Source organism: Mycetomoellerius zeteki, unplaced genomic scaffold, assembly GCF_001594055.1.
Source record: "Mycetomoellerius zeteki isolate Tzet28-1 unplaced genomic scaffold, Tzet1.0 scaffold156, whole genome shotgun sequence".
NCBI classification, from domain to species: domain Eukaryota; kingdom Metazoa; phylum Arthropoda; class Insecta; order Hymenoptera; family Formicidae; genus Mycetomoellerius; species Mycetomoellerius zeteki.
Genome location: NW_017256511.1, coordinates 822,874 through 831,961, shown reverse-complemented (window position 1 = coordinate 831,961; position 9,088 = coordinate 822,874). Strand labels below are relative to the sequence as shown.

At 38.4% G+C, this 9,088-nt stretch overlaps 1 pseudogene; it reads right to left on the bottom strand.

Moving 5' to 3' along the window:
- Positions 1 to 1,815: 1,815 nt before the first annotated feature.
- LOC108720879 (uncharacterized) lies at positions 1,816 to 3,895 on the bottom strand (annotated as a pseudogene).
- Between the last annotated feature and the right edge of the window lie 5,193 nt (positions 3,896 to 9,088).

The following is a 9,088-nucleotide window of genomic DNA, read 5'->3' as shown; positions in this document are numbered from 1 at the left end:
GATCTGAATCCAAGTAGGTATAATCAATAGATAGAGTAAACAGGTGATGGAAAAGTTATTAAAACGAATTGATTGAGGATATTGTAGAATTTCATTTGAAATATTAAAGAAAGAAAATAGATTATAAAACATTTTTATAAAGCATTAGGAATTAATGAATAATGCGTGCATTATATAATATAAATAATTGTGCTTTTTTCTTTATACGGTTTTCTTCGTTAATTAGCGGTTCTTATCTACGGCACATCCTATTATTTATGTTATAAAAAATCTTTGATTTTATTCATAAGAAAAAGAAATTCTCTCACACGTGTTATTTAGATCTATGTAAGAGACTCCTTAAAATATTAAATAAGGCAGATATTAAGATCACATAGTTTTTCACGATAATCCTTCTATTTTGCTTCTTTCTCTGTTTCTATAACATTCCTGTTTGATGTCGGGAACGCCGCGTCAGTTGTGGGACATTTGTCAGAAACTCAAAGCTGGCATCTTCGCCGAGCGCTGCAAAATGCTCTAATTATACATCCACAACGCTAGAAACTCGGACCATTTCTATTCCACCCGCGGAACACCTGCACGCATTCGTCTGGTCGCGTGGTCATGCGCGAAGTGTCACGCAGCGACGACAACGACGACGACGACGACTACGACGTCGTGACGCGTCGCCGCGACTTACAAAACAAGGACGTCGGTTTGCGACGACGCCACGGCGCCGACGTCCAGCTGGCATCCCTGTCACCCCCGTGACACGTACCGGAGAGTCGAGTCTCTACGAATTCCACGCTATCTCGATCGCCGCGCCGTCGGGCCGCCACGATGTCGTTTTCTGCAGCCTTTGGCTTTGGCGCGATGAAACGAACGCATTCGTCTCGAGTTACGCGCAACACCCCTTTCCAAAGGGCGATGATTCGTGACAATTTTGTTAACTTGGCTAAATCAACGTTTAGTCGTCTAATATTTTGTAAAGAAAAAGGCCACTAATTCTAAATGTAAAACAATCCGTAAGCAGTAAAGCTGGCGATCTTATCAGATTTTATATAATCCTACGTACGTTTATATATTAAATGTTGCAACAGTTGTGGAGTAACCATTAGATATTATTAAAATTTATTTTAAAATTTTTTAGTAATGTGTGTCTATAATGTTGAGTGTTTTTTTGTATCAACTGTATTCCTTGGCTATCAAATTTAATATTGTTTTAATTATATAGAGCCTGATATATAAAGTATGTATTGTACTTTATCTATTTTATTATTTATTTATAATCAGCAGAAGAACAGTGAAAGCCATAAGAATTGTACGTGATACTTTAGCGAATCTGTTGTTTTTCTGCAAATTTATACTGTAAGTGATTTTAATGGTTTAAGACTGTAGATTTTAATAAAAATCAGAAATGTCTGTTAAATATAAAAAAAATATTTGTTAATACTAAATCTGATAAATCAAAGAATACAGTTGATTTGATGCAGGGCATTCAACAAGATAATAATATAACTAAAAATTTTTACAATAAATTCTAGTTACATCTAATAATGACACCACGAACTTTTGCAAATCTCTAATATTTTATAATCTTAATTCATTGGCAGTTTTAGTATATCGAAAATTATAAAGAAAAATAAGATTTTCTTTCACTTCAGTTGAGATATGTATGTTTTATCATATCATTAGAGATTCTTTTTGTGTCTAGCACAATTGCGTTAAAGAGAACATCGGATATAAAAAAAATGAAAATGAAAAATTAACAAATTGTACCATTTATATATATCGCTTTGAGTACTATTTTCGAGACAAGTATGTTGCCCGCCGCGTTGTTATTTCGCGCCAGCTGACCGCGAGGCATCCCAGAATCCGTCGTCGGTCCAGCGGTCGCGGGGCCATGGGTGGGTATTCTCAGTCTAGCTTGTCGTCCTCGCGAGTCGTTTCTCCCGCGCGTATTCGTCTCCCTCGAAACGTTCTAATTCCGTAGACACGTGCCCGGATGGAAACAGATGTACCCGCTCCTCCCCCGTGCTCCACCACCTCCTCACTGCTCCCGCGTCTCCTGTTGTATAAATATATTCAGTGGGCTTGAGTCGTTGAATCGTGACCGGGTATGTCGGCCCTCGCCAGTGCCGTACTTAGACGTGTGATATAAAGTTACCGACGTGTGGCTGGCGCCATACTGGCCGGACATTCCCAGTATTCGTCGTCCGGGTGACACTGTAGCACGAATTCGACGCCGAGGGTATTTCTTCCTTGCACCGGACATCTGCGCGAAAACAACAATGGCTCGGAATAAAATATGGATCGACTCTCGCAACGTCGAATTAATTTTAACCGTGAGCCAATTTGGCTCCATTAGCCGCGATCTATTTTACGTCACGTATAAGAGACGATTTATAGTAGAGAATTGTATAACAGTAAGAAAAAGAAAGAGACAGATTGTTTATTACAATCTCTCATTTATATATACATCGGTATATTTTAAGTCCCGTCCCCAGATCTTTTCTCGGTTGGGAATAAATTGACGCTTAAGTGAATCTGAGATCGAAACAATATTTTAATCCTACTGCTATTCCGCTCATCTCTCAGCTTATCTATGCATCTCATCTATGAGTTTCGTCACAAAAAGCCGAATATTATTAGTATGAAAATTACATTGTTCGTAATTAATAATGTTTGTGATTAATTGCATAGAAACTTAATTATTTGCGAACAGCGTCTTTTGCTTTCGAGATCTCGTTGGGCGCCTCGCTGTTAATAAGTTCGGGCAGAGCGAAGCGTTTCCCCGAAATACGGACGCGAAATTCTCTGTCTCGGGAATGCGGGGGTTGGCAGATAGATAAGTAGATAGTTAGATAGCTGGGTATAGGTAGGTAGATAGGTAGGTGGATAGTCCCGGTGTAACCGCATTGGCATACGCGCTCGTGTTGCATTATTATGCATCGCATGCGAACGCAGCGCACGTTTGTCGGATCGGTTCGAGGCGCATCGGAGAACAGGATGAATCCTAGGAACACGGACTTACCCAGAAGGGAGGAAGTACTGCACCGACGACATCCTCGTCCCGATGTGAAGTATAGAATATGTTTTTTACTCTTTCTTTCTTTCCAAACTCTCTTTTCCCATGCGATCGAACGTTCTCCATTTCGTCGACGCGACGTCGTGCTCCCACGCGAGAAACCGCGTGCGATGACCCGATTCTTTGAAAGAGGTCATTCGCCAGGCGACACCTGTCCCCGCGACACTTGGCCGTATTTTAATTTGATGTATCTCCATTCGCGCGTTCGAGAACAGTTGTTTTTTTTTCTCTAAGAGCGGAGGTGGAGAAAGCGTTGCGTGGGTGTTCGCCTCTTTCTCCTTCTTCTTCACATCCTCGTGTCGAATGAATCATCGACACGAGTTCACGATTGCTCGCTCGACACGACTGGCTTTATTATTCATGAGTCGGTAGCGCGAAACTCGGAATACGCGACTTACCTGTATGCCACGTGCTGTCGAAATTGCCGGCGAAGTCAAAGAAACATGATTTTCGTCAGAATGGAGATTGTGATGCGATTAAAAAAATTTTTTAATTCTATCTCTAAGTTTGGATGAAATATAAAAAAGTAACTATTACACACATGCATATCCATTTTAAAAATTGAATAATGATAAAGAGATGTAATGAAACGTTAATAATTATTTAATTAAATAAGTAATATAATATGTCATAATTTTCTGATAATAATTCGCAGAATTATAAAGAAAATACGAAGTATATTTTTTTAAATATCAAAATGTTAAAATATCAGTATTTTTAAAAATATCAAATGGTTTTTCCAAGTAACGGAATGACGTCAAAAGCGGCACAGTGTGACGTCTATTTCGGTCTGCTACAGACGTCACTAATGTCGTCTTTTAACGTCATTCTGGCACTTAAGTCATTCCGTATCTATTCCGAAAGAAATGCCAATTATATGTACAATCCTTCTCGAACACGTGTCCATTTTAAGTCGCGATTGTTACGAGGAAAGAAAGAGAGAGGAAGAGAATAGCGAAGTACGAAATTAGGGACACGTCCCATATTGCAATACGAGGCTGCGGAACCCTGGTAGCTGCGATGACACGCGCGAACAATCACGTGGATGTAATTTTATGGTCTCGCGTATCTTCGCTTATGCGAGGAGCACAAGTCGGATCCGCGGGCGTCGTATGCGTGTGTCGACGTGTACCTACACGCAGAGACGCGCGTGTGCAAAAGGGCGACGCCGAGAAATGCGCGTGTGGCGCCAATGGCGGTGAATGCAACGCGACTCGAACGGAGCCGGCTGCGGAATGCAGTTTCGAGCCAAACTCAGAGGCAGTCTCGTCTCTCGGCTACTGTATGTAGAAACAAGAACGAAGAGAAGAAGAAGGAAGGAAAGAGATGCGCGGCGAAGAACGGGCCCTGTTGTGAGCCCCCCCTGGGGCCCTTTATCATCGCGGATACGAACGAGATGTCGAAGCGCACCGTGTCGGAGATACGATCCACCTTCTAACCGGTCGGTGTGGGTAGAAGATACTCTTTATTTTTCAGTATCTGAATAATACAGGTAGTATCCGCACATAAAATGCATTTAGATACTTAAAAATGTATCTAAGGTACGAAGAAAAGTCACTTACAGCTAAGTGCTTTATGTTGTTAGCCGCGGCAGCTCGTTTTTATTACGCAGTTTGTTTTTACGCAGAGATGCACTTACGAATTCTCGCAATTTTTTTATTTGATATTGCCTCTTGGATAAACGCCGAACAGACGACTCTAACGCAGGTGCCCCGATAAAAATTAACACTTACAAAAGATGATTCTCTTTAGACATTAAATTTTTGAATCATTAATATCTTATATTTAACATTTTGTATACGTAAATATTAAAGTATCGATATATAAGTAAAGAAAATTATTTTCTTATGATGGCAAAGAATGCAAAAGAAACTGATTGTGATCTGATTTTAACAATTTAATTGTAGTAATTGAAGTAATTTAATCTTAATAATTGAAGCAATAATTAAAATGGTTGCTAACTTTACCATTAGAAATAATGAACGTTTAAATATGCATGTTTTGGAAATTGCCTCTCGTTGTTGAAGATATAAACTATAATTTACCAGCTGCAAGCTGATGATTGTACATTAATCTTATCGCTTCTTAGTGCGTAGAAATAATCTTGAAATTCTCTTCGCAATTTGATTAACAAGTAAGTAACGATGATACAAAAAACAAGGGAGAGAAAGAGGCGCCGACGAGCCTTTCCACCGGCGCGGCAGATCCACTTTTTGCAGCGCACAGGTAGAGGCGTTCCTCCGGCGTGTCTCTCCTGTGCTCGATGTGCTCGATGTCACGACGCCGCACTGAATGACGTGGTGTAGTCGAGAGCTGTACGGCAAAACCCCGCAAGAGTGAAGGAGCCGTTAACTCGAGCCGAGAAAGAGCTAGCCGGGTTCAGGTTCACGAGGAACACGAGCCGCGCGCTTTAATTACTTCTTTCGCACGACGTCGTTAATGATACCGCGATTATGATTCGGCTTTTATGGCCATTGAGAAACACAGCCCCTGCTGTCTCTCTCTTTCTCTTCTTTTCTCTTTCATTTCTTGGAATGGACCATGGGAAAGAGAAGCACTCTTTTTCTCATCGTCTTCCTTTCGCCTTCCTTGTCGTTCAGTTTCTAATCTTATCTTAGAAATCGGATTCGCAGAAGGAAATTGATATCTTCCACGATTTGATATAGTTAAAATTTGCGATTGAGACGTTCTATAGACTCGTAAATTGATGTATGGATGACCGAGATTCAGCTTCAAAACGAATTTTAGAGTATGTGATGGAGCACTGAGTTTTCAAAATAATCTACTCATTGCATCAGTATAATCAACTTAAATATTATACAATCATGTGCTAATGGAAGAATAAAGAAAACATATGAGTACCCCATTTGCAAACGTAGTTATCTCCATTTGAAATGTTTTTTTGCGATAGCGGAAAAACTTACTAATCTATAATTTTTTTATTCAAGCTATTAATGAGATCTTTTTTGAAACATTAAAAATTTATTAGTTTAGCAAAACATGTATAATATGGCATGAGAAATATATATCTTCTATTTATTAAAAAAAATACACTTAAGATGCACTTAACTGCTTTTATAGCTGAAAAAATAAAGTATTTTATTGAATTAAATAGAATTTTTATATATAAAATATTTGTATTATCCTATTAATAAAAAAATTCATACACTATATTTAGTTATTTATTTAAAAAAATACAATGCTTTTTCCTCTTTTATGTCAAAAATTCAAAATAAAATATTAAACAGAGGAAAAATTTGGCAAAACAAGTTTCATTAAAAAACAATAATGAAAATAAAAAATGAATTAAATATTAAAATATAGATTACACAGAGTAATGAGAGAGGGATTTAACTTTGTTCATCTATTTTTTTTATTTTAAGTTTGTCACTATTTTTACATCACAGTTTCAAATATTCAATTTGTCACTAAAGTGCATCCAAGGATTTCAATACCTTATTTTTTATTTTTGGATTTAGTGACATTTACATTTTGATTTTTTTATGTGCAAAATATTATATACAAGATATATAACGCAACTTTATGAGTTCTCTCGAAATTAGAAACAAACATACTAAAAGCATGTACGCGTATATGTGTAGATAAGAAATAAATACCGACCCGAGAGAATCGCTAATTATAACAGTCCGTATTGTGTTCTGTGCTATAAATATAAATAAACTTGTAAGAACGGTCCACTCTAATTATTCTCGATTTTAATTATTCTAGATAAATCTGACAATGTTAACAAAAATATAGAAAATGTAAAAGCTAATTTAGAATTTAATTTTTGTACATTATTTGTACAATATTTTTGTACATTATTTGTACGGTATTTTTATGATGAAAGACAAGTGATCAAATATGTAGTCCGATCAAAAATATTTTATTTCTGTTATTTCCGTTTTCTAATCCGCGTAGAAAGTGCATCATGTTAAATGAACGCAGAAGTGATCTAATTAGAAGCTGGACCGTTACTCGCGATCGTTCCGGCCGTCCTTTCTGTTTACATGGATTTATGGTACTTACGTTCAGAACGACCGACAGAGTGGCGGCTCGTTCGTTTGCGTAATGCGAAACGGTGATCGACTAGTAGCCTCTTGGTTTGCACACCATATGGCGTCAGCCAGGCAGCGAATCACGGTCTCCGTGCCTCGTCGGCCGCAAACGAGATGCCCTTTTTGCGTCGGATTCCTTTTTTCCATCTGTCCCTCTCCCGCTGTTCTTCCGCGCCGACTGAAAGAAGGGTGAGAAACTCGAGAGCGGACTTTCGGTGGCGCGATCGCGCTTCGCTTCTAATTATTGAACGATCGCCACAGTTGTTTAATACAGAGATGCGAATTTAAAATATTTTGCTATTATAAGAGCATCAATATTTCATGCGTATTAACGATTTATTAATTTAATTTAAAATTTAATTTAGTTATTTATAATAAAAATATAACAAATTCTATTAATAAATATTTAACTCTTCGTCTGCAAATCTGGGTCTTTTTTGACACAAAGGAAATTTTATTCTTATATTTTTCTGAAATAAAGGAGAGTAGATTAAATAAAAAGGTTTCAACATTTGAATTAAAAAATTATTTGGTAATATAACATCGATGTTGAAAAGTAATTCTGAATTTTTCCACATTTTCTTAAAGCATGGAACAGTAAAAAAACATTGGTCTGAATAAAAAAGAGTGCAGACGGAGGATTAAGTATGTACAAATTTATATTTTGCTCGAATTAGTGGCACTACTTACATTTATTTGGCGAAAGACACTATCTCGGTCTTTTCTATGAAACACCATATGGTTGTAACTGCGACAAAAGAAAAGAGGCAGGAATCGTCCATTTGGCAAATTAGAAATTTCAATCTCACGAAATGAATTCTTGCAATTCTCTCTCCTTAGCTCATCTATTTCTTGCAGAGTGAGAGCTCCACGCTAATCGCCGCACACGTGGAGTGGACTTTGATTATCGACCCGCAGGACGTGTAATTGGTCGAAGAGATCGTTAACGCTTGTACGAGACTCGAGACCGGCAATTTCTTTCGCGATCGCCCGTGAATTATTGCGCCTTCGTAGAGTCCCAGGTTGCGCATCGTGGTCTTAATACGGCGAGGTCGTGGAATCACGCCCGACCGACGTAGAGGGACGTTTCCGGTGTTTAGGAGGATCATTCTGGCCTCGGTAATCACCACCTGCCACCGCTAATTGCCAGCATTCAGACCGCCCCGATGTGTTTCGACGATAATATTTGTCCGACACCAGCTTGCGCGCAGTTTCCACCGATTGTTCACTGAATGCTCACCTGTGATCTCCGCGCTGTTAAGCGTACAATGCGATACTTTAATTTGTCTATCTCTCAAAGAAAGAACGAAGCAGCTTTGTGCTACGAGAGTAATTTGTCAATTAATGCTTTTTCAATTTCTCGGATGATCAGGCAAAATAATTGTGTAACGTTGTGTGGACAAACGACGCGTTCAAATATAACTTAGTGATTACATGTAAATAGTATTCTTAATAATTTCGTTTTGGAAAAGATGTTCTAGAAAGATATTGACTAAAAATTCGTAAGCAATTATTTGTGACGATAGTAGGTACTGTTTTAGTGCAGTAATATTTCGTTGAACTCTAAAGATACGACACAAAAGCTGACGGAGCTAGAAAGCCATTGGTTGGCATGTAACGCGTTAATCCGATGTCGTGTAACACGTCCCTCGTCCCGCACCGATGTTAATCGGCGTCACCGTTCGCCCGTGAAACGCGAAGCGAATATTGGACGACCGACCGATCCGCTCTCGCACCTGCGACGTAGCCATTAAAGGATCTATCTCTTCGTCCTCGAGTGTCACAAAGCATATCTTAAAGAGAATCTTCATATCTTTCTGGAGAGAATATATAGATTTTTGTCGTTTCTATTTAGGCCCAGTTCCACAACTCACAGTTAATTTTTAACCGAGGTTCAATTTGTTTCTCATCTCTTTCCAATTCTAGAATTAGAAAAAGACAATGAATAAGTTGAACCTCGATT